The 25,421-nt window shown below is 36.5% G+C and overlaps 1 protein-coding gene and 1 non-coding gene across 2 annotated transcripts in view; one reads left to right on the top strand and one right to left on the bottom strand.

Moving 5' to 3' along the window:
* KHDRBS2 (KH RNA binding domain containing, signal transduction associated 2) overlaps positions 1–25,421 on the bottom strand; it is a 770,603-nt gene that overhangs the window by 177,852 nt on the left and 567,330 nt on the right. The gene's annotated exons all lie outside the window — the stretch shown is intronic.
* On the top strand, positions 7,381–7,487 carry LOC128057033 (U6 spliceosomal RNA). The gene has a single exon (XR_008200227.1). It is a non-coding gene; the product is annotated as a U6 spliceosomal RNA (small nuclear RNA).

Raw genomic sequence — 25,421 nt, 5'->3', positions numbered from 1 at the left:
ATCCTTGAAACAGATAATACAAGAAGCTTGAGTGTATTTTTTTAATAATAGAGGAATGTGGACCCCACCTCAGCCTAGTCAGTTTTTGAGTTTTCTGTTGTTTTTTTTTTTTTTTTTCTAGTTTAGGGAAAATCCACATTGAAGTACAAAAATGATATAGTAAGAACTATAATTTCAGGAATTAGTAGAGATCTGCTCCAATGCCTGTACAAGTCTTCTCTAAATTTGTCCTTACCTAACTCACTTTTTCAAAGGAAATTGGAAGGAATAATTGGTGAACAATAGAGAATTTTAGCAGTCTCACTGCAATTTTCCCCTAAAGAGATGGAGGAAGAGATGGATGTTGAAGTCTCCATTTATGATTGAATTCTCCATTTCTGTGTCCTGTTCAGAATTTACCTTTGAAACTTTTAATTCTCTCTTCTCATTGACATAGAAGCTGGCATTCCAGCCTTTTCTCACCAATCAGTCTGCTTTAATTGGGCCTTTGTAGCCCTGGTTTCTCACGTGCAGGTCTAATATCATGACTTGGGTCCCCATTAAAGCTTGCTTGTCATGAAATCTCTGAGCCAAAAGTAAGTAGGAGTTGAAATACATGCTTATTAATTGGCAACAATATACTCTAGGGATTTCTCTAGTGGTCCAGTGGCTTTGAAAGTAGGGGGCCCTGGTTCAATCCCTGGTGAGGAAACTAGATCCCAGAAGCCACAAGCCACAACTGAAGATCCCACATGCCACATCCCACATTCCTGGTACAGCTAAATAAGCAAAAAAAGTCTTTAACTTGTAACAGTATATTCTCAAGTCTTATTATTAGTTGTGATAATAAAATAAAAAATATTACAAATACGGGTAATTTGGACATTTTATAACATTTTATTTAATCAAATCTGAGGTAGTTATATGATGGGTCATAATTTTATATAGCATGAAGGAAGAAAAAGGTACTCTCAATTCTTGCCCCTAAAATTAACTTCTTCTTCAGAAATGTTAGAACATGAAAAATATGCACCCAAAAATTTGAGAAAAATTATAGTCGGATCAGATACCTTTTTATTCTTAACATATTTAAAACTGTGCTGAACACAATGACAGGTCAGAGGTTCAGTTATTTCCCTCTTCTTAAATAGGGTTAATCTCTGTTATGAGCCTTTGTATGACATGTTTAATAGTTTCTACACCAAATGAATTCTTAACCTTAAATAAACATGTTGCAATATAATTTTGCTGTTTTAATTCTGGAAGATTATCAAATAATTTGTTTGGCATTACTAGTTTGTTACATTAAAGACTAAAAAAACACAAATAATGAACAAAAGTGACATATGTACTTATACTTAATGTGTCACCAGTGGTGCAATTCCTGAAGGCAGAAAAAAAAAAAAAAGTGTGTATGCACATCAAGGTTTAGAATGAATCTCTTAATTTTAATTTATAAATATTACAGGTTTCTATCAGTTATTATTTATATTCTGTTTCTTTCATCTGAATTGTGACTTAAGAGACTCTAGAAGGATATCTTTAGATTCTAGCCAATATTTCTGACAATTTTCAAAGAAAAATTGAATTCCAAGCAACTGATTAATACAAAAACTTTGTAATATAACTCAATTAAAAGTTGGGCATTTCCAGTTTTTATGAATGGTTTTAATAATTCAGTACACATTAAAAATATATAATATGATCAATAGACTTATCTATAATTTCTCAGATATCTTTTTAAATCTTATCGTGATGATATAGTTTAATTAACAGAAAGTTCCTTATTGGCAAACAGAAATGAAATTTTATAGCTATTCAAAATATATCAAAATAAAATAACTTAAGAAATAATTTGATTGCAACAATTTTCCATACTATTTCCAAGGGCAATCTTAACCATAATAAACTATAAACACACTCTACCCATGAGTAAAGATAATAAGTTATTATATGAAGTGAATATATCTGTACACTAATAAAGTGGGAAAATATTAAATGCTTTAAATTATTTCTAAATATTATAGTGAATAGATAATTCACTCAGGACTGACTTTAGAAATGAGGTCACTTAAATCATTATTTGGAGTGTGGCCTGCATACCTTCTTGTTTAAAATCTCCTCCCTTGTCTTCTCTGTGTGTCTCAAATCCTCAAATAGCTTCAAAAGTGCTAATAATTTGACAAAGTAAATAATGACTACAAGTTAACATCAGGAAATCTGAATTCAGCTGCCATTTCTGCATTGGAAATGCCTTGCTTTTGTTTTCCTCAAACCAGATGATTAGAAGACTCATGCATCTCAAAGGATTGCTAAGAGGAAAACAGGAAAACATTTACAACAGCAGTTTTCTGTGTGTGTGTTTTTTTTAGATGTATATTTCTTTATTTATTAATTAAAAAAATTAAATCTATGTACAACAGCTGGTTTTAAACTGCAAGGTGTCATGTTCAGTAACTAGCAAAGGAAATGGCAACCCACTCGAGTATTCTTGCCTGGAGAATCCCATGGACAGAGGAGCCTGGTAGGCTACAGTCCATGGGGTCGCAAAGAGTTGGACACAACTGAGCGACTTCACTTTCACTTTCACGAGATTGGGGCAGCTGATGATAATGAAGTCCCATTGGGTGGTTTAAAATGAGAAGACAGTAATGAGCTTGCTGCTACAGGCCCTTGGTATATCTGCAACTCAAAAGGCCTATAGGAAAGAACAGGAGTCCCAAAGTCTTCTGTATCTAAATTAGTTTATATGATGGAATCCTAACACTTTTGGATTTAAGTCTACAACAAGGATATAATTCTTAGATACTTTTGAAGACCAGATTTAAGTTTCATATTTTGATCTTTGAAATAGCTATTTGAAATTAGTAGCAATTTAAAATTAGTAAATAAGTTAAAATTAAACTTTATATAAATCTTAATAAATGATAAACCTCTAGATCAGCCATATGCAATATGTGTTGATCCTCATTTATATACACTAGTCACAATTTGACAATTTCTTTTTATTACAAATTTCCTATAAAGCACCATTTAAAAAATATTTCAATGGACTTACCAGAATAGATGCTTAAAGGACAAATTGGGCAGGCTGTTTGTATTAGATATCTCAGCATACTTATGAAATTACAGTCTGTAGAACTATCATTGACATTAGTATGAATGATGCCTGTAGCATAGTCATGGCAATTTGTCACCAAAGCTTTTGGCCTGAGAGACATGTTTTTACATTACCTACATTCTTTGTCTTGGACTTTTTTCAAATCTTTTTCTGTTAATTAAATTCTAGGCCAGACAGTTGCTAACACCTCGAAAATGTAATATTTTTTAAATAGCTTTGAAAATGCTATTTCATTCACACTGTCTGGAGGAGTTTCTTTTTTTATGTAATACCATATTTTCAGCTTCTATAATATATTCCCAGTTCAAAAAACCTTCTGCTTTAGGATGTGTCACATCAATCAACAAGGTGTTTATTTGGAAGACATTTTTTCATGAGCTAAAACATTCTTTCCAAATACAAATTAAATGAAACCCAGTGTACAGCTCTCCACCATCTGTCATTGGAGGTGATTGGACACGGCTGGTTTTAATGACTTGAAAATCTCTTCCAAGGGCAAGTGCAGCTATAAACATATTGGTGTGAAAAACACTATAGTTACACTGAACTGGTCCCCAGTTTCTTTCCAGTAAAATATACTTCTGGGGCTTTCTGAGAAAAATCATTGAAAGCATAGAATATCCTCAGCAACTCTCAATTTCTTTAAAATTAAAAAGAGAACTCTCCATCTCTCCCTTTCTCCTGACCTCCTCCCTTCTCTTTTTCCTTTCTCACTCACCTTCCTCCTTTCTTCTACTTTTCATTTGAACTTTTCTCAAATGATTTTTACAAGGTTTCCATACAAAAACAATTGCTCAATTGAAGAGTATACATAGACATAAAATATACATACACAAATATCTGGTAAATACCAATCTATATCTGTTGGTAGATTTTCTAAATGGAAAATATTTTACTTTTCAGTGCAAACAAGCCTTCACCTATACCTATACTGCCACTAATCTCAGGAGTGTTTCTGTTTTGCTTTTACTTAACCCAGCATATTATTTCTGTGAGCCTTTCCAGGTGGCATTGTGGTAAAGAACCCACCTGCCAATGCAGGAGACACTGGAGACCTGGGTTCAGTCCTTGGTCAAGAATATCCTCTGGAGGAGGAAATGGCAACCCACTCCAGTATTCTTGCCTGGGGAGAATACCATGAAGAGAGGAGCATGGTGGGCTACAGTCCATGGGGTTGCAAGAATCAGATATGGCTGAGTGATTAAGCATGCAAGCATTATTTCTGTAGATATTACAAAATAGCTTTGAAAAAAAGAAATGCTCTTGTGGTAGAAGAGATCCAGTTGTGTCCAGCTCTTTGCAATCCCATAGAATGTAGACTGCCAGGCTCCTCTGTTCATGGTATTCTCCAGGCAAGAATACTGGGATGGGTTGCCATGCTCTTTGCCAGAGGATCTTCCCAGACCAGGAATTGAACCCACATCACATGTCTCCTGAATTGGGAAACCTATTCTTTCCCACTAGCACCACCTAGGAAGACCACAAAATGGATTATGTGCAGCCAAATGTACTTTCTTAGCTTTAGGAACATAAAGTTTGTTCAATGTTGATATTTAAAAACAAAAATATGTGCTTAATCAGCATATGAAGTATAAGATACAAGGAGACTGCATAATGAAGTGAATATGTAAATATAATCACTCAACATAATAAAACTAACAGCAGAGAGGGTGAGTTTTTTCATCTTTGGTAATTTTGATTTTGTTTTAATTTTCCTCATCGTAATTGTCATAAAAAATATTTTTCAAAGCTAATTTCTTTAGGTTTTAGGGCATCAATTGTATTTTCATTCTTTATGTCTCTTATTCTAGATGCAAATAAAAAAGTGTTCATGTGTCAACATCTCAGCAGATGAGAATTATGAGGTAGAGACTTGGTTGCCTTCTTGGAGTTGTTAGTAGGGTTTAGCACTCAATTCTTTAGTAGAAAGAATATACTGAAAACAAGTTTAGTTGATTCAAACTTAGTGAATAAGTAACTTTCTGTAATATATATATATATATATATATATATACACATATATATATATATACATACATATATATATATGTGTGTATATATATATATATAAAGCCAAATTCTATTCTATATTTATTTACAGGTTTGATTCATGTTTACTTATCATATTTATTACTTATTGCTTCCTTTCTCTTTCCTATCCTCCATCTCTCCCTCTCTCTCCCTTTTTCTTCAGTCTTCCTTTATTTCAAACATTGAACTCCCACAGTGAGGAAACAAAGGGAAGCAAAGTGCATTTATCAAGGCCTCTAAATGGAATCCTTTCTGCCAGAATGATGCCTTCACTATCACAGATTCTACTCTCATCAGATTTTAAATTTGACAGTTGGATTAGAAAATGAGAAAAGCTTGAGGCTCATTATTTGAATATTGGAACTTTTAAGTATGAAGATATGCAGCCAAAAATCTATTGAAATTATGACTAATGCAGATGGAGATAACAAGTTCAGACTATACCAGTTGCGGAAGGCTCTCTAAAGATACTCATTTTATGCCTACATAGCAATTCCATATTAAATATTTCTTATTAAAGTATTTTAGTTGCAAGAGCAATGTAAGAAACCTCACCAGGTAAGTGTCAGGGTCTTTAATCAGTTGTGGTGTCAATCGTGGACACAGTTCATTAATCACAGGCTGCATTTCTCTCTTCCATCAGTTCAGTAGTTCAGTTGTGTCTGACTGTTTGCAACCCCACGGACTGCAGCACACCAGGCCTCCCTGTCCATCACCAACTCCCAGAGTTTACGCAAACTCATGTCCATTGAGTCAGTGATGCCATTGAACCATCTCATCCTCTGTCATCCTCTTCTTCTCCCATCCTCTTCAGTATTTCCCAGCATCAGGGTCTTTCCCAATGAGTCAGTTCTTTGCATCAGGTGGCCAAAGTATTGGAGTTTCAGCTTAAGCATCAGTCCTTCCAATGAATATTCAGGACTAATTTCCATTAGGATGGACTGATTGGATCTCCTTACAGTCCAAAGGACTCTCAAGAGTCTTCTCCAACACCGCAGTTCAAAAGCATCAATTCTTCAGCTCTCAGGTGTTTGTTTTTAGTTTTTTTTGTTGTTGTTTCTTGTTTGTTTGTTTGTTTGTTTTTTATAGTCCAACTCTCACATCCATTCATGACTACTGGAAAAACCATAGCCTTGACTAAACGGACCTTTATTGGCAAAGTAATGTCTCTGTTTTTTAAAATGCTGTCTAGGTTGGTTAAAAGTTTTCATCCAAGGTGCAAGACTCTGCTAATTTCATGGCTGCAGTCACCATCCGCAGTGATCTTCGAGCCCCCAAAATTAAAGTCTGTCACTGTTTCCCCTGTTTCCCCATCTATTTGTCATGAAGTTATGGGATCACATGCCATGATCTTAGTTTTCTGAATGTTGAGTTTTAAGCCAACTTTTTCACTCTTCTCTTTCACTTTCATCACAAGGCTCTTTATTTCTTCTTCACTTTCTGCCATAAGGGTGGTGTCATCTGCATATCTGAGATTATTGATATTTCTCCCATCAATCCTGGTTCCAGCTTGTGCATCATCCAGTCCACCGTGTTTCATGATGTACTCTGCATATAAGTGAAATAAGCAGGCTGACAATATGCAGCCTTGACGTACTCCTTCTCCTATTTGGAACCAGTCTGTTGTTCCATGTCCAGTTCTAACTGTTGCTTCCTGACCTGCATATAGATTTCTCAAGAGGCAGGTCAGGTGGTCTGGTATTTCCTTCTCTTTCAGAGTTTTCCACAGTTTATTGTGATCCACACAGTCAAAGGCTTTGGCATAGTAAATAAAGCAGAAATAGATGTTTTTCTGGAACTCACTTGTTTTTACAATAATCCAGCAGATGTTAGCAATTTGATTTCTGGTCCCTCTACCTGTTCTAAAACCAGCTTGAACATCTGGAAGTTCACGGTTCACGTACTGTTGAACACTGGCCTGGAGAATCTTGAACATTACTTCACTAGCGTGTAAGATGAGTGCAATTGTGCAGTAGTTTGAGCATTTTTTGCAATTGCTTTTCTTTGGGAAATTTTGCCTTTGCCTTTCTTTCTCTTTTCCATGGCGCAGAGATATAATCACCAGCTAAGCCATTTCACAGAGCCCTTACCAGGATCTGCTGAGATAATGACTATGCAAAATCTTTGGATATTATGGAATAAAAACACATGGAATTGTTTCAATAAGAATATACATGTGTATAGAATGTACATGTACAAATCCCCTTGAGGTGGTTTTGTTTACTCCCTTAGAATTAAACAATACTCTAGTGCTTGCTTCGGTGGTACATACATTAAAATTGGAACAAAACAGAGATGATTAGCACATCCGCTGTTCAAAGCTGACACGCAAATTCGTGAAGCATTCCATATTTTATTTAGAGACAAGCCAATGCCTATAGTTCTAAAACTCTTTCAAAAAAATTGCAGAGGAAGGAACACTTCCAAATTCATTTTATGATGTTACCATCATCCTGATACCAAAACCAGGCAAAGACAAAACAAGAAAACTACAGGTCAATATCACTGGTGAACATAGATGCAAAAATCCTCAACAAAATTTTAACAAAATGCATTCAGAAACACATCAAAAAGTTCATACACCATTATCAAGATGGGTTTATTTCAGGGATGCAAGGATTCTTCAATATACACAAATCAATCAATGTGATACACTATATTAACAAGTTGAAAGATAAAAAACCATATAATAATCTCAATAGATGCAGAAAAAGGCTTTCACAAAATTTGGCACCTATTTATGATGTAAACTCTTCAACAAATGGGCATAGAAAGAACCTACCTCAACATAGTAAAGGCCATGTATGATAAGCCTACAGCAAACCTTATTCTCATTGACAAAAACCTGAAAACATTCCTCCTAAAATCAGGGACAAGACAGGGCTGTCCACTTTCACCACTATTACTCAACATAGTTCTGGAAGTCCTAGCTACACCAATCAGAGAAGAAAAATAAATAAAAGGAATCCAGACTGGAAAAGAAGTAAAGCTCTCACTGTTTTGCAGATGACATGATAGTGTGCATAGAAAACCCTAAAGATAGTATCAGAAAATTACTAGAGCTAGTCAGTGAATTTAGCAAAGTTTCAGGATACGAAATCAATACACAGAAATCACCTGCATTTCTATATGAAAAGAATCAAAAATCAGAAAGAGAAATTAAGAAACAATCCCATTCACCATTGTGACAAAAATAATTAAATATCTAAGAGTAAACTTACTTAAGGAGATAAAAGAACTGCACACAGAAAAGTATAAGACACTAATGAAAGAAATCAAAGATGACATAAACAGATGGAGAGATATCCTGTTTCTGGGCAGAAAGAATCAATACTATGAAAATGACTATAGTACAGATTTAATGCAATCCCTATCAAATTATCAATGACATTTTTCACAGAACTGGAACAAAAAGTTCCACAATTCTTATGAAAACCCAAAAGGCCCTGAATAGCCAAAGCAGTCTTGAGAAAGAAGAATGGACCTAGAGGAATCAAGCTTCCTGACTTCAGGTTATACTACAAAGCTACAGTCATCAAGACAGTATGGTACTGGCACAAAAACAGAAATATTGACCAGTGGAACAAGACAGAAAGCCCAGAAATAAACCCATGCACCTATAGGTACCTTATTTTGACAAACTGGGCAAAAATATACAATGGGATAAAGACAGCCTCTTTAATAAATGGTGCCAGGAAAACTGAACAGTTACATGGAAGAGAAAGAAATTAGAACACTTCTCAACACCATACACAAGGATAAACTCAAAATGGATTACAGACCTAAATGCAAGACCAAAAACTATAAAACTCTTAGAGGAAAGCATAGGCAGAACACTCTACAACATAAATCAAGACAAGAATCTCTATGACCCACCACCTAGAGGAATGGAAATAAAAACAAAAGTAAATAAGTGAGATCTGATTAAACTTAAAAGCTTTTGCACAGCAATGGAAACCATAAGCAAGGTGAAAAAGGAACCCTCAGAATAGGAGAAAATAGAAAAAGAAACAACAGACAATGGATTCCAAAATGTACAAGCAGCTCAAACAACTCAAAACTAGGGAAATGAACAACCCAATTAAAAAGTGGGAAAAAGACCTAAACAGATATTTCTCCAGTGAAGACATACAGATGACTAACAAACACATGAAAAGATGCTCAACACTTCTCACTTTTAGAGAAATGCAAATCAAAACTACAATAAGATATCACCTCATTCTGGTCAGAATGGCCCTCATCAAAATGTCTATAACCAATAAATACTGGAGAGGATGTGGAGAAAAGAGAATACTCTTGAACTGTTGATGGGAATGTTAAATAATGCAGGCAGTATGGAAGATGCTATGGAGATTCCTTAAAAAGCTAGGAATCAAACCAGCATATGACCCAGCAATTCCACCCCTAGCCATATACCCTGAGGAAACCAAAATTGAAAGAGACACATGTATCCCATTGTTCATTGCAGTAATATTTACAATAGCTAGAACATGGAAGCAACTTAGATGTCCATTGACAGATGAATAGATAAAGAAATTGTGGCATATATACACAATGGAATATTACTCAGCCATAAAAAGGAACACATTTGAGTCCGTTCTAATGAGGTGGATAAACCTAGAACCTATTATACCGAGTGAAGTGAGTCAGAAAGAGAAACCTACATACCGTATTCCAACACATATATATGGAATCTAGAAAAATGGTACTGAAGAATTTATTTACAGGGCAACAATGGAAAAACAGACATAGAGAACAGGCTTATGGACATAGGGAGAGGTGAGGAGAGGGTAAGATGTATGGAAAAAATAATATGGAAATTTATATTACCACATATAAAATACATAGCCAAAGGGAAATTGCTGTATGTCTCAGGAAATTCAAACAGGGGCTCTGTATCAACCTAGATGGGTGGGATGGGGAGGGAGATGGGAGAGAGTTTCAAAAGGGAGAGGATATATGTATACCTATGGCTGATTCCACCCTTATGGCAGAAAGTGAAAAAGAACTAAAGAGCCTCTTGATGAAAGTGAAAGAAGAGAGAGGAAAAGTTGGCTTGAAGCTCAACACTCAGAAAACTAAGATCAGGGCATCTGGTCCCATCATTTCATGGCAAATAGATGGGGAAACAATGGAAACAACGGATGACTCTATTTTTCTAGGCTCCAAAATCACTGCAGATGTTGATTGCAGCCATGAAATTAAAATATGCTTGCTCCTTGGAAGAAAAGTTATGACAGCATATTAAAACCTAGACAGCATATTAGAAAGCAGAGACATTACTTTGTCAGCAAATGTCCGTCTAGTCAAGGCTACGGTTTTCCCAGTAATCATGTATGGATGTGAGAGCTGGACTATAAAGAAACTGAGCCCCAAAGAACTGACGCTTTTTAACTGTGGTGTTGGAGAAGACTCTTGAGAGTCCCTTGGACTGCAAGGAGATCCAACCAGTCCATCCTAAAGGAAATGAGTCCTGAATATTCATTGGAAGGACTGATATTGAAGCTGAAACCCCAATACTTTGGCCACCTCATGTGAAGAGCTGATTCATTTGAAAAGTTCCTCATGCTGGGCAAGATCGGGGATGGGAGAAGGGGATGATGGAGGATGAGATGGTTGGATGGCATCACCGACTCAATGGACACAATTTTGAGTAAATTCCGGGAGTTAGTGATGGACAAGGAGGCCTGGAGTGCTGCAGTCCATGGGTCACAAAGAGTCGGACATGACTGAACAGATTGAACTGAACTGAACTGAATGGCCATCATTATTTCCTCAGCCCTTCATGCACATACGGAAAACTTGTTTATCTCATTTTTTTTTTTTTTCCTCAGGATGACAACACTGATTGTGATCAACCATCTATGTGAATCTTTGCCTTGTTCTGAAGTGGTCATCCTGAGGTCCAGGACGAATTAAGTGTTATACATAAGATCACCTGACTCAGCAAGTGTAAAGCTGGAATGTCTTCTGATTCTGAATTTTTTGTTTTTTCCCCCCACCATCTTCCATATGGAATCAGAACTGTTTAGGGGATTAGGCATCTGGCTAGTAATAGCAACTAGAATCATCTCTTCTCTGCCACCATTTTGCTTGACACAGAGTGATAATTTAAACTACTCTAGAACTTTCTCCTCTCTAGGTAGTTGTTTTGGTAGTCAATGCAGGAAGCTTAGTTCATGCGTTCCAAATATTGTCCTAGATTTCCTTTACACACAAACTCCAAATAAGGCAAGTTTTGTAGTTTTTCCATATGAAAGATAGATGCATCTTGGATGGAAGCTTGCATCACACATGCTTAGGAAGATCAGACAGTCTGTTTTTTTTTTTTTTTTTAATTTTTCACTGTATGAAAATGTTCATGTTTTATTATCTATCTACTCAGATGAAATTAGGTGGGACACATTTTTAATACTTCTAATAAATAATAAATATATGCCTGCAGCATGAAAAATCCTGTGACTGCCTTATTTGCAACAGATGTATCTGATTTATATTCAGGCATCAGTGCTGTAACTAACTAGACAGATAAAATGAACATCTATGACCTCTCTTCAATTTAGAAAAGATGAAGTGTCAATTGGCTAAAAATAATTATGCTGTGGCTATATTTAGTGTTATACACATTAGGTAAAAATTCTAGGTAGAAAATACAAGTATATACAGATACATAGAATAGATTAATAGCAGTAAAGTTAAGGAATCTGCAATCGCCATATTACTTTTAGGAGACCAGAGTATTTATATATCAATTAGTTAGTGTTGACAGAAGTTTAAAATTCTTCTATCATCCTATACAGATAGAAACCTACTTTTTTTCTTTAGCATTTATATGTTCAAAAACACTTTATTGAAGCTTAAGAATTTACCTATTGAGCAGTAGTGAGTGAACTCCAGGAGTTGGTGATGGACAGGGAGGCCTGGCGTGCTGCGATTCATGGGGGGGACAAAGAGTCGAACACGACTGGGCAACTGAACTGAACTGATCTGAACTGAACAGAAATACATTCATCTATGACACAGTCTCCCTAGACGTGGGATATAAGGGGTCTTGCAAAAATCTTGCAAAGGGGACTCAAACACATAGATGGAGAATAGCATTCTGAGTTTACCCTAAATCAAGAACTTTTCTATCCTATGTGCATGTCCAGATTTCAATCATGCACAGACTCTTTGTAAAGCAAGCATAATATTTTTGAAACTTTCACACATTGTTGGATTTAACTTTTAAGTTGCAACAAGAAAAAAGTAGTTCACAAATCAGAACATGCTTTATTCTATCACTGATTGAAGACAAATCATTAGTAGATGAGCATCTCATACTATTCAATATGTACAGCATTGCTCCACATTTTGTGAAAGTGAAAGTCACAATATCTGACTCTGCGACCTCATGGACTGTAGCCTGCCAAGCTCTGTCCATGGAATTCTCCAGGCCAGAATTCTGGAGTGTGTAGCTGTTACATTCTCCAAGGGATCTTTCCATAACTGTGTGGAATCATAAAATGTCCACATTTTAACAGCTACTGAAATAATAGAGAATGAGAGGGATATAGGATGCATAAGATTCTGCAAGCTTTTCTGCATCTGCTTTCACCAAACTCTTTTACTCTGGAGCTCATCTCTTCCTTAGACACCAACATCTAAGACACCAGTTGTCTCTTTTGGTGGAGAAATTTCAATAACGTATAGAAACTTCAATAATGCATTTTCTAATATACAAATGCTAAAGAAAAAAATAAATTTCTTTTTGGATGAAACCCAGAATGAAAGGCAATGAATCCATGACTCTGGAGTGGAGAAAGTCTTATTGTAAGATAGAAACAAGAGTGAATATTCCTGCCCTGTTTCCTCTTTCCTTCAGTGTTGTGAGTGTATGATTTGTGGGGACAGGTGAGGAGTAACCACCCTGGCCAGGACGGCTCCTAACTCAAGGATCAGAAGGATAAAGACCAACTGTCTTTTTTTTTTTTTTTTTTTTCCTGCCAGCACTAGATACCATATGGAAACTGCATTAATGACTAGTTATCACTAGTGTTTTCTTCTGGCTCGGAGAGCCAATTAAGATCTTGCCTGATATATGGAAATGCATTCTGATCAAGTTTGGTGAAGAAACCCTCATTCAACATCTCAGGCAACCTATAGCACCTGCCTATTATCCAAACCACACATTGAGGTGAAGAACCTGGATTCCTTTAGGAGTAGAATAATGCAGACACCCCGTCAGTCGACCATAGGGAGAGAATTCCCATTAATCCTAGATAATGACAAAAAAGATCTTTTGGTATAAACGTCAGAAATATATTAAACACAGTACACTTTTCTTTAGAACTAAGGAAAGGGAAGGAGAATAACTTCCAAAAGGCACAAAGGAAGGCACACTAATTTGATCATTCTTTTCCTTCTCATATGTGGGTTTTTCCATAAGAATTATGATAAATGGTCCTGGTTCAGCGTTGGTATGGAATACTTATTACAATGGGCTTCACTCATAGCTCAGTTGGTAAAGAATCTGCCTGCAACACAGGAGACTCAGGTTTGATCCCTGGGTCAGGAAGATCTCCTGGAGAAGAAAATGGCAACACACTCCAGTATTTGCCTGGAGAATAGACAGAGGAGCCTGGCAGGCTATAGTCCATGGTTTCACAAGACTTGGACATGACTTAATAACTAAACCACTACCAGCAGCACTTATTATAGTAAGTTGCACTTATATTTGCTGCTGTTGCTGCTAAGTCACTTCAGTCGTGTCCAACTCTGTGTGACCCCATGGACGGCAGCCGACCAGGATTCCCCGTCCCTGGGATTCTCCAGGCAAGAACACTGGAGTGGGTTGCCATTTCCTTCTCCAGTGCATGAAAGTGAAAAATGAAAGTGAAGTTGCTGAGTCGTGTCCAACCCTCAGTGACCCCATGGACTGCAGCCCACCAGGCTCCTCCATCCATGGGATTTTCCAGGCAAGAGCACTGGAGTGGGGTGCCATTGCCTTAGTGCCTAAATCAAAGATATAAAAAATTGAAGAAAAGGCCATCATATGACTCACTGTCTCATAAACAGAGTACATGAGTTTTTTATTCTTAATATCATTTCATATATCTTTGGAATATTTCTTCTGTATACAGTTTACCCCAAAAATAATCACATACACTATTGTTATAATACAATAATGAAAACACTCGATTATCTCTTCTAAGAAATCAAAGCTGTTTAATTTATATTTCTTTCTTCACCTTGAGAGGGTAACAGGGAGGAAGGCCAGGGGTCTCCAAATGGAGGAATTAGGTTGCAAATGTCAGACATTTTTTATTTCTCTCTTAAGAGGCAGGAGGAAACAAGCAAGTGTTAGATTTTTTCCCCTTCTCTACAAATTTAAAGAGGTTCCTCTTAAAACTCTGTGTTGCCACCTGGTTCCACCTCAACTTAGCTTTTCTCAAACCTTGAGTTAACCAGTGTGTTTTTCTTATGGAAATGTTTTTTTTTTTGTCTTTTTTTAAGCTATGATAATGAACCATGTATTTACCTTAGACTCTGTTTTTCAAGTCAGTTTCACTTAAGACTCAGAACCTATAAGGGCTCAACAAACCTGTATGTTTTACTCATACACTGTTCTCTTAATCTATGTTAATGAATCTATATATTTACTTGGAGACCTGCCTTTCTTCAAGATTCATGCCAATCATTTTATGGCCCAGGATGACTCACCTGGTGCCAATATTATCTCAAAATGCATGTTGTGGGTGAGGGGCCTGGTGCTACTCTGAGTTTTGGGATATATCCTTTCTCTAATTAACAGCATGCTGATAGGTATATAACACACTGCTAAAGGTTAGCGGGAGGGGGAGTGGGGGGTAGCCTTTCTGCCCCCTTCTGATGTTTATGTCAGAAGCTTTCTCTTTCTCTTTTATACTTTAATAAAACTTTATTACACAAAAATTCTGAGTGATCAGGCCTTGTCACTGGCCCTGGATTGAATTCTTCTCCTCCAGAGGCCAAGAATACTGGTGTCTTTAGGGCTCAGCAACAGGTTTTCAACCCTGTAGATGGTGAAGAATGCAAGACAGATATAAAGACACTAAAACCGAGACGTGATCTGTAATTTACTCAGGCTGCTGTGATTGTGTTTAAATAGAAATATACCTGAATCCACCCACTTTTCACCATCTAAAACCTAGAATGATTTGTAATTTATTCAGGCTCCTGTGATTGTGTTTAAATAGAAATATACCTGAATCCACCCACTTTTCACCATCTCTCTTGTCACCACCCAAGCCAAGCTACTAACATCTTTCAATTGGACAATTATTATGGCTTCATAACTGGTCCCTATTTCTTTACTTGCTTCCTCTGATTTATTTTCTATGCTGCAATTAAGGTGATCTTTAAAACATACAAATGTGTTCATATAATCTCTTGATTCAAAGATTTCTTATTGCATAAGGTGAAAGCAAAGGCTACAACAACAAAATCTGGAGTAAAATTTGTTGACAAATCTAGCTCTCCTTAGCTCCCAGGATCATTTCTGAAAGTTATCCTCCAGACTTACAATGTTCTAGCAACCCTAGACTTCTTTAAATAGTCCAACACTTTTCCACTGGAGGGATCTTGCAAATAAATCTGGAATGGTATTTTCATAGCTTTAAATGGCTAATTTTCACACCCTCCAGATCTCATTTTAAAGCCTATCTCATCTTAAAGCTCAAGAAAAAAAGCTTCACTGAGTTTCCAATCATAATGCCTTATAACAGTTATCTATTTTTCTTACATAGGAATCAGATTATAATTTGCAATTATATGTTTATTTCTGTGCTTATCTGTGTGATTTCTCTATACCCTCAGTCTACATTGTGACTGTTTTCTAGTTGCTTTGCATTAGATAGCCTCTGTCTAGCAAAGGATGGCTAGAAGCAAGGGCCTAAAGAACCAATTTTTAAGAGAGTGTCTGTGGAACTGAAGAGATGGATGAGTGAGTAAAAGGACAGAGCCCATGACCAATATCCAAGGACGTGAAAGTGTTTGACCATCAGATGTACAGGGTCCATTATTGTCGAGGTTTAAATCCCAGCATTGCTATTGTGTGTGTGTGTGTGTGTGTGTGTGACATTGGTAAGTTAATAAACTATCTATGTCTCTTTCAGTTTTTTTTTTTTTTTTAATGTATGGTTTTGGGCTTAGTAGGATGTTATTGTTCAGTCATTCATCTGGTTTTTACTCTTTGTTCCCCATAGGCTGTAGCACTCCAGACTTCCCCGTCCTTCAGTGTCTCCTGGAGTTTGCTCAAACTCATATCCATTGAGTCGGTGATGCTATACAGTCATCTCATCCTCCGTTGCCCCCTTCTCCTCTGCCCTCAGTCTTTCCCAGCATTAGGGTCTTTCCTGATGTGTCTCTTCGCATCAGGTGGCCAAAGATTTGGAGCTTTAGCTTCATCATCAGTCCTTCCAATGAATATTCAAGGCCAATTTTTTTTTAGGATTGACTGGTCTGATCTCCTTGCTGTCCAAGGGACTCTCAGGAGTCTTCTCCAGCACCACAGTTTGAGAGTATCAATTCTTCAGTGCTCAGCCTTCTTTATGGTCTAACTCTCACATCTGTACATGAGAACTGGAAAAGCTGACTATATGGACCTTTTTTTGCAAAGTGATGTCTCTCCTTTTTTAACATGCTGTCTACATTTTTTATAGTTTTTCTTCCAAGGAGCAAGTGTAATTTCATGGCTGTAGTCATTTTACGCAGTGATTTGGGAGCCCAATAAAAGAAAGTCTGTCACTGTTTCCATTTTTCCCCCATCTATTTGCCATGAATTGATAGGATTGGATGCCATGATCTTAGTTTTATGAATGTTGAATTTTACGCCAGCTTTTTCACTTTCTTCTTTCACTTTAATCAAGAGGCTCTTTAGTTCCTCTTTGTTTTCTGTCATTTGGGTGATGTTATCTGTATATCTGAGGTTATTGATATTTTTCCTGGCAACCTAGAATCCAGCTTGTGCTTCATCCAGCCCAGCATTTTGCAGGATTTAATTTCATATAAGTTAAATAACTAGAGTGATAATATACAACCTTGGCATACTCCTTTTCCAATTTTGAACATAATTTTCCCAATTTTATCATGATAGTAAAATTACAATGATTAGTTAAGTAAGAAAGTTAGCCAAGAAGTAAAAAGTGATGAAGATATAGAGAAAATTAATGTGTTAATGAGCTATTGAAAGTCAGTGAAAGATCAAAAACTCAGGTGTTTGGATAGTCTTAGAGAAGAAATAAGCAAACATATCACTCAAAAGGAAGATGTAGCATATCATAGGAACATTGAAAGAAGTAGTTCAATGTGGATGATGAAGAATGTGGAGGAGAAAAGAAGTGTAGAATTTAATGACTGGCTCTTCTAGTTTTGCCATTCTCCCCCCCTGGAGAAAAGAATAAAATATGATAAATTGTGCATTGATTTTGAATGAAATATTTGTGGTGAAAATATTTATGCAAGTTTTTGTCAACTTCACATAATACTGTTTGTCCTCAATTATTGCTAGAGCAAGAATAGAAAATAGTGAAAGTAGAAAGTGAAAATGGTAGTTGCTCAGTCGTGTCTGACTTTTTGTGACCTCATGGATTGTATCCCATCAGCCTCCTCTGTCCATGGGATTCTCCAGGCAAGAATACTGGAGTGGATAGCCAGGGGATCTCCTCAACCCAGGGATTAACCTGGGTCTCCTGCATTGTGGACAGATTCTTTACTGTCTGAGCCACCACGGCTCAGACATGTCCCCAGAGGGACATTTTAGAGAATTTTCAAGTGAATGCTAAAAACCTGTCTTCGAATTGGTAGAGATTTGGACAAAAAAAAGAGCTAGACTCATGCTGCAAAAATGACATTAAAATTGCATATATTTAAGTATATAATGTTTCCCTATGTCAAACTAGTAGCATGGGATTTTTTTTCACATTTTTATAAATAATGACTTTTGACATCATAAAAATAGACAACACAAATATGATTTTGTTTGGTTGCTTGCAGTATCACACTTCATACAGTCCAAGACAATTGTAACACACAGTCTAGTGTGTATTTGCATGCTAAGTCACTTCAGTTGTGCCCAACTCTTTGTGACCTTGTAGAATGTAGCCCACCAGGCTCCTCTTTTCATGAAACTCTCCAGGAAAGAATAATTTAATGGGTTGCCATGCCCTCAAGAGATCTTCCTCAGGCAGGCATGTAATCTGCATTTCTTGTCTCCTGCATGGGCAGGCAGGTTCTTTACCACTAGCACCATCTGGGAAGCCCACAGTAACTAAAAGCAAAATTCTGTTAAAACTTGATGCAGCAATCAATGGTGAAAGCTACTATCTGTTCTTTGGACACATGCTTCCTAATAACGAGCAAACAAAAAAGGAAAGAGGGGCACAATTTGAAGTTTAAAATCCTCTGCAACAAGAACAAAGGTCTAACAGATAAAATTATATCTAGTAGCTGAAGCTGATGCTTAGCTGGTGCTTCTCACAGAAGTCCTGGGCACCAAGAGAGACAAAAACACTGATGGTGCCCATGGCCAAGAGGGAGAGGTTGCATGTATGACTGCACATGGCAGTGATGATCTGGTCTCACCAGTGGCCTTTGCCCTGTCTCATTTAAAAGTGAACCCTCAGTGCTGCTGCTCAAGCTGAGCTCATTAAGCTCAGGGGTTTGATCCAGGGAGAGATGAAATTCTCATCCTATTCTCTGTGGAAGTAGAAAAACTGACTCTGTCTAAGCTCCCATCTTCTATTCCCTGATAATACATAAAATGATCTTTTTAGAGTGAAACAGACATGGAGTCCTAACAATAGGCCTCAGTGATTCTTAGGGACCATCTGTTCCATATGTGTTTATTATAATGTGGAATTATATTTGAGAGTTAAAATTTGTATCAAAATATAACTGAATTTGTAACCATAAAGTAGTCCTTAAAACAACTTAAAGCCCAAAATTTTAGGGCATTTGAGTTCTGGTAGTACTAATCACAAGAAATGCTAGTTTCCTTATATTTAAGGTAAGCCAAGCTTCTAACAAGCTTTAATTAGAGTCAACCAGTCTCAGTTTAAGCATTTTTTTCCAGTTTACTCCACCTTATTGCTATCTAAATGCTCTGAATATTGGTAGTAAAATACTTGTGCTAGGCATGATTTTGCATGTTTTCTAGATCATAAGTCCTCTCAAGGGCAGGATCTGTGTCTTTAAATTTATCTCTTTTCTTATAACAGTGCTTTTCATGTAGAAAGCTATTCAATGAATATCTCAAGTACATTTACAACATAAAAGAATTGAACCTTGAAAATTTTCATCTTTATGTTTAAAATAAAGCAGAGTAGATATAAATAGTAAACAAGATCAAGATGATTCATTTGGTTTACAAGCATTAATGTTACTCTCCCATTTTGTAAGCAGCCTTTTAATAAATATTTATTGTGTTCTTACTGATGACAGGCTCAGGTCTTGGTATTATGAATTAAACTCGGTATTTCCATGTACTCTGCTGGGACAAGCTTGACTACGTCTTTCCAAATTAGCCCCACACTTGCATCTTCCAGGGAACAGAATGAATCATCTACAACAGATAGCACTGAAAACTACCATTGATATGGCAGCATTTATTATAAAACATACCCATTTGAAACAATAATTATTTGGCTACCAGGGCAAAACAATTTATAACATCTCTTAAACAGTTTTTTTTTTTAATTTTAATAAAGACGGAACTTTAATTTTTTCAGCAGCTTAAATATGCTTTCTTCATCTGTTTTTCATCATACATCACTACCCAGAGGCAATCATTAACTAATTTGCTGATTTACGGTTGCAGTTTATGAGCTTTCAGTTCAATTCAGTTCAGTCTCTCAGTCGTGTCCGACTCTTTGTGACCCCATGAATCACAGCACACCAGGTCTCCCTGTCCATCACCAACTCCTGGAGTTTACTCAAATTCATGTTCATCGAGTCAGTGATGCCATCCAGCCATCTCATCCTCTGTCGTCCCCTTCTCCTCCTGCCTCCAGTCCCTCCCAACATCAGAGTCTTTTCCAATGAGTCAACTCTTCACATGAGGTGACCAAAGTATTGGAGTTTCAGTTTTAGCATCAGTCCTTCCAATGAACACCCAGGACTGATTTCCTTTAGAATGAACTGGATGGATCTCCTTGCAGTTTAAGGGACTCTCAAGAGTCTTCTCTAACACCACAGTTCAAAAGCATCAATTCTTCGGCCCTCAGCTTTCTTCACAGTCCAACTCTCACATCCATACATGACCACTGGAAAAACCATAGCCTTGACTAGATGGACCTTTGTTGGCAAAGTAATGTCTCTGCTTTTAAATATGCTGTCTAGGTTTGTCATAGCTTTTCTTCCAAGGAGCAAGTGTCTTTTAGTTTCACAGCTGCAGTCACCATCTGCAAGATTTCAATCAGACTACTCCTTAAATTTTGGCTATTGGGTAAGTACCTCACTTATATCCTCTTAAATAAACCATCTCTGCCCAACTCCTTGTTTCCAGCTCTGATCTTTATCAGAACAAAAACTAACAGCAACATTACCATTTTCATGTTCAGTTTGAGCTATACCTGAGGTTTCTGTCCACCACCTTCTAATTCCAGTCTCACTTCCTTTTCCCTTTACTTGGGTATAGTGAGTTTGTAATCCAGTTGATTTTTCCCACCTCTCTCATATCTGATGTTAAATTTTCATTTTGTACTTTCATTCTCTATTTTGTATTTTAATTTCTCTGTGCCTCTCCGTCCCTGCCCCTTTATTACATTCATGGTCCACAGTGGGATCCCTGACACACGTGTTCATGCTTTAATATCTTATCTTCACTGCTGGTGCGATTGAGAGCAGATGATGCTGATTCAGCCCCAACCTGGTAACTAGTCTATTGCCCTGCTATTAACAGAAAAAAAAGCCACCTTGATTTTTGCTTTTATATCACACAGTTATTTTTACCCAGGACAGATAACTGAGTTTAAAGGAAGTCCCTCAATCTTTATAAATATGCTTAAATTCTCATGGTTTTAATTTATATGAAAATTGAAGAATATTGTGGGGTGTAATGAAAAGCCCATGAAGCCCATGTTACAGTCACTTTATTTTGAAAGATAATTGTATGCTATTTCTTATTTTAGATGAAAGTTGTATTTTAAAGCTTTCCTTTTGCCTCTTTGGTTAGAAGATATATTTAGTAGATTCTTTCTCAGGTTACAGAGTTATTGTGCTGTTTTGTAAAACCATCATGTTTTTCCTTTGTGCTTTCCCCTAGGAGTATGGGTGTATTTTCTGATGAGACCTTAATAGCAGTGCTTTTTAAGGCTTGCAGGTGCTTGAAAAGGTCCAGGCAGACTCCTAGAATTTCTGAGCAAGGCCAGCAATACAATACAGTGGCTGTTCATCCTGTGTTTTTGCATAGTTTGTCTGTCCAGAATATGAGAACAATCATGAGTGGCAAGTCCCTTTAAATATTGTGTTGATGAGTACAGCTCTAAACTTGCTTTGGGCACATTTAATAATATGACATAGTAATTTCAGGCTTCCCTGGTGGCTCAGATGGGAAAGAATCTACCTGCAATACAGGGGGCCTGGGTTTGATCCCTGAGTCGGGAAGATCCCCTGGAGAAGAGAATAGCAAACCACTCTAGTATTCTTGCCTGGATAATTCCATGGACAGAGGAGCCTGGTGGGCTACAATCCATGGTGTCTCAAAGAGCTGGACACCACTGAGCAACTTTCACTCACTCACTCATAGTAATTTCAGTAATGATAATAGTATAAAATATACTTTAATTAACTAACTGGCCTTCCTGGATTTGCCTCCACTACCTTATTTTTAAGGTGGACTTAAAAATGGACTTAATGGACTCCAGACGTTATTTTGGGGGGCTCCAAAATCACTGCAGATGGTGATCGCTGTCATGAAATTGAAAGATGATTACTCCTTGGAAGGAAAGTTATGACCAACATAGATAGCCCATTAAAAAGCAGAGATATTACTTTGCCTACAAAGGTCCGTCTAATCAAGGCTATGGTTTTTCCAGTGGTCATGTATAGATATGAGAGTTGGACTGTGAAGAAAGCTGAGTGCTGAAGAATTGATGCTTTTGAACTGTGGTGTTGGAGAAGAATCTTGAGAGTCCCTTGGACTGCAGAGATCCAGTCAGTCCATTCTAAAGGAGATCAGTCCTGGGTGTTCATTGGAAGGACTGATACTAAGGCTGAAACTCTAATACTTTGTCCTCCTTGTGCAAAAAGTTGATTCATTGGAAAAGAGTTTGATGCTGGGAGGGATTGTGGAAAGGAGGAGAAGGGGATGACGGAAGATAAGATGGCTGGATGGCATCATCGACTCGATGGACTTGAGTTTGGGTAAACTCTGGGAGTTGGTGATGGACAGGGAAGCCTTGTGTGCTGCGATTCATGGGGTCACAAAGAATTGGACGCGATTGAGCAACTGAACTGAACTGAATGGACTCCAGTAATGTTCTAACTAATTATTTCAGAAATATATGGAAACTATATGCCAGATTAATCTTGGATATAATAGCATATTCATTTCAGTTTATGAAGTGAAATGACTGCATAGATTAAGATGAATTTGAAAATATAACTTTCAGAATATAGGTTAAAAGAATGATTTAACTTTTCTCTAAATTCCCATGACATTTTCATGGTGTCCCTTTTATATGTCATCATTTAACTATAATTAAAGCCTTACAATTTTCACAAATTATCAACTAGAATTCACAATAAGGAATAGGGATGCATAGTGAAGAAAGAAAAAAAATCAAGACTGGTGTAAGAGTATGATTTTCTCTGGAGCCTCATAGAATCTATAATCAATCTTTCCATGGATAAAGGAAAATACAACTGTTATTACATATTTTTAAAAAAGACAATTGAAATTGCCATAGCACCTTTAAGTAAAAATCATGTTAGTAACATACTGCAGGTTAGTTTACCCAACTCCAGAGTGAACTGCAGGCTATTTACATACATGGAGTTTACCTTCATAGCTTTAGAATTGATCGAACAGTATGATCTCATAAATCTCAAGCTGGGTTGATGTGATTATAAATCATTTGTAGCAACTCTTACTCCCTGTAATGCTTTGAAATTCTTGGTATGTTCTAAATTCATTTATTAAAAGATAGTACAACATCACATGGACTTTCACTATCAGATTGTCAAACCAGACTTATTTGATTGATTTTTTTTTTTTTTAATCTCTGGAACAACTGAATGAGCACTTCAGAAGCATTTATTCCTACTTGCTATTCTACATTAAGTTAACAGCTGTTTGCATTTGAGAGACAATGTTTCACTTCCAAAAACCTTCCTTTCCATTAAAAAAAAAAAAAGCAAAAATGGTGTGTTTTTGATGTGATAGTATATAAAGTTTGTGTTTCTTTATAATCTATAAGGGCTAAATTTACTTATAAGGGAATATATGAGTTAGTATTGAATCTTCTTATTTCATTTTCTACTTTTATCATTTTTTAAATTACTAACTTTGTAATATAATATACAACAGCCAGTTTTTACATAAGAGCTGTATGGTCACCAAATTCTCTAGGAACATATGCAAATGATATAGTATATTTGCTCAGTATTCAACTCGTAATATATATTGAAATGTATGCATTTAAGATTATGTATAGATGTGGATAAAGACTTCAAAAAAGTTTTTCAAGAGCTTTTCTCTTTTGCCTGGGTACTATGGGTGAGAAATTCAGAAAAGCTTTTTAGACCTAAACATGAGGGAAAAATATATATTTTAAAATGTGCATATGTGTGTATGCTTAGTTGCTAAGTAGTGCCCAACTCTTTGTGATTCCATGGACTATAACCTACAAGTTTCCTTTGTCCATGGGATTTCCCAGGCAAGAATACTGGAGTGGGTTGCCATTTCTTCTCCAGGGGACCTTCCTGACACAAGGATCACACCTGAGTCTTCTACACTGCAGGCCATTGCTTTACTACTGTGTCTCCTGGGAAGCCTCTATTTTAAAATCTGTATTTTTAAATTATATAGGTGAGCAGATATAAAAATAACAGAGCCCCAAATAGTTATAAAATGGGATTTCAGAAAAGTGAGAAAGCTCTGTGGCCACAGGTATGGAAGCAACCTAAGCACCCATCAACAGATGAATAGATAAAGAAGATGTAGTGCATATATACTATGGAATATTACTCAGTCAAAAAAGGAACAAAATAATGCCATTTGCAGCAACATAGATGGACTTGGAGGGCATTATGTTGAGTGAAATAAGTCAGACAGAGAAAGATAAATAGTGTATAATGTCACTTATATGTAGAATCTAAACAAATACAACAAACTAGTGAATAAGGAAAAAAAAAAAAAAAAAGAAGTAGACTCATAAATATACAGAGTAAACCTAGTAGTTACCATTGGGGGTGGGAAGGGGAGAGGGGTCAAGTAGGGGTAGAGAGAAATAGTTTTATTATGGAATTATATGAAATTGTATGTGTGAAACTTTTGAAAATTTTAAAGCACTACAGAATTTAAAGACTCTCTCATTCATTATAAAACAAACAAACAAACAAAACCCCAAAACACTATGGCCAAATGTTTCCCCTGGACTATCGACTTATACATGCTGCCTAATTCTTGATTTTTAATAGTCTGCATGCATGCATGGATAGGAAATACAGTAACTTTTAGCACTAGAAAGGTCAAAATCAGGTAAAAAAAAAAAAAAAACAAAAACCTCACAAAATGTTGGAACCCTTTTAAAGATGACACTTTATTGGGTAATAAGGGAAAAATCACCTAACAGAGGAAACCAGTGCAAATACCTTCCTGAAAAGATATTTGAGTAAAACTGACAAAAAACAAACAAACAAAAAGACTTCCATTCATATGGGATTTGGGACTATATTCATGATATCAATTGACCCAAAGCCTTTTAAGTCCCAGATCTGGTTAAATGGTTCTGTTTGGCAGTGCTCCCACAAGCCTGGGAAGCACTTCCAGCCTCAGTGTAGTTCCAGCGGTTCTGAGCTCACAATTCATCATGGAACAAGCCATCTCAAGTATGAACCAACACAGACATCAAAGCTCAGAATGATGTTCAGAAAAACTTCAGGAATCAGAACTGCAGAAAGGATGGAGGTGTGTTCAATACATTTACATAAATAGAAATGCTTAACTGAGAAGAAGTAGGAGGCAGTAGAATGTGACTGGATTGAAACACAAAATATAAGTTAAAGATATAACTATTATAGTAAATCAAATATCAGATTAAATAAAGTA

The sequence above is a fragment of the Budorcas taxicolor genome, chromosome 11, assembly GCF_023091745.1.
Source record: "Budorcas taxicolor isolate Tak-1 chromosome 11, Takin1.1, whole genome shotgun sequence".
In the NCBI taxonomy this organism is placed as follows: Eukaryota; Metazoa; Chordata; class Mammalia; order Artiodactyla; family Bovidae; genus Budorcas; species Budorcas taxicolor.
Note: the sequence above shows the minus strand (reverse complement) of the source record. Positions and strands in the feature narration are given on the sequence as shown.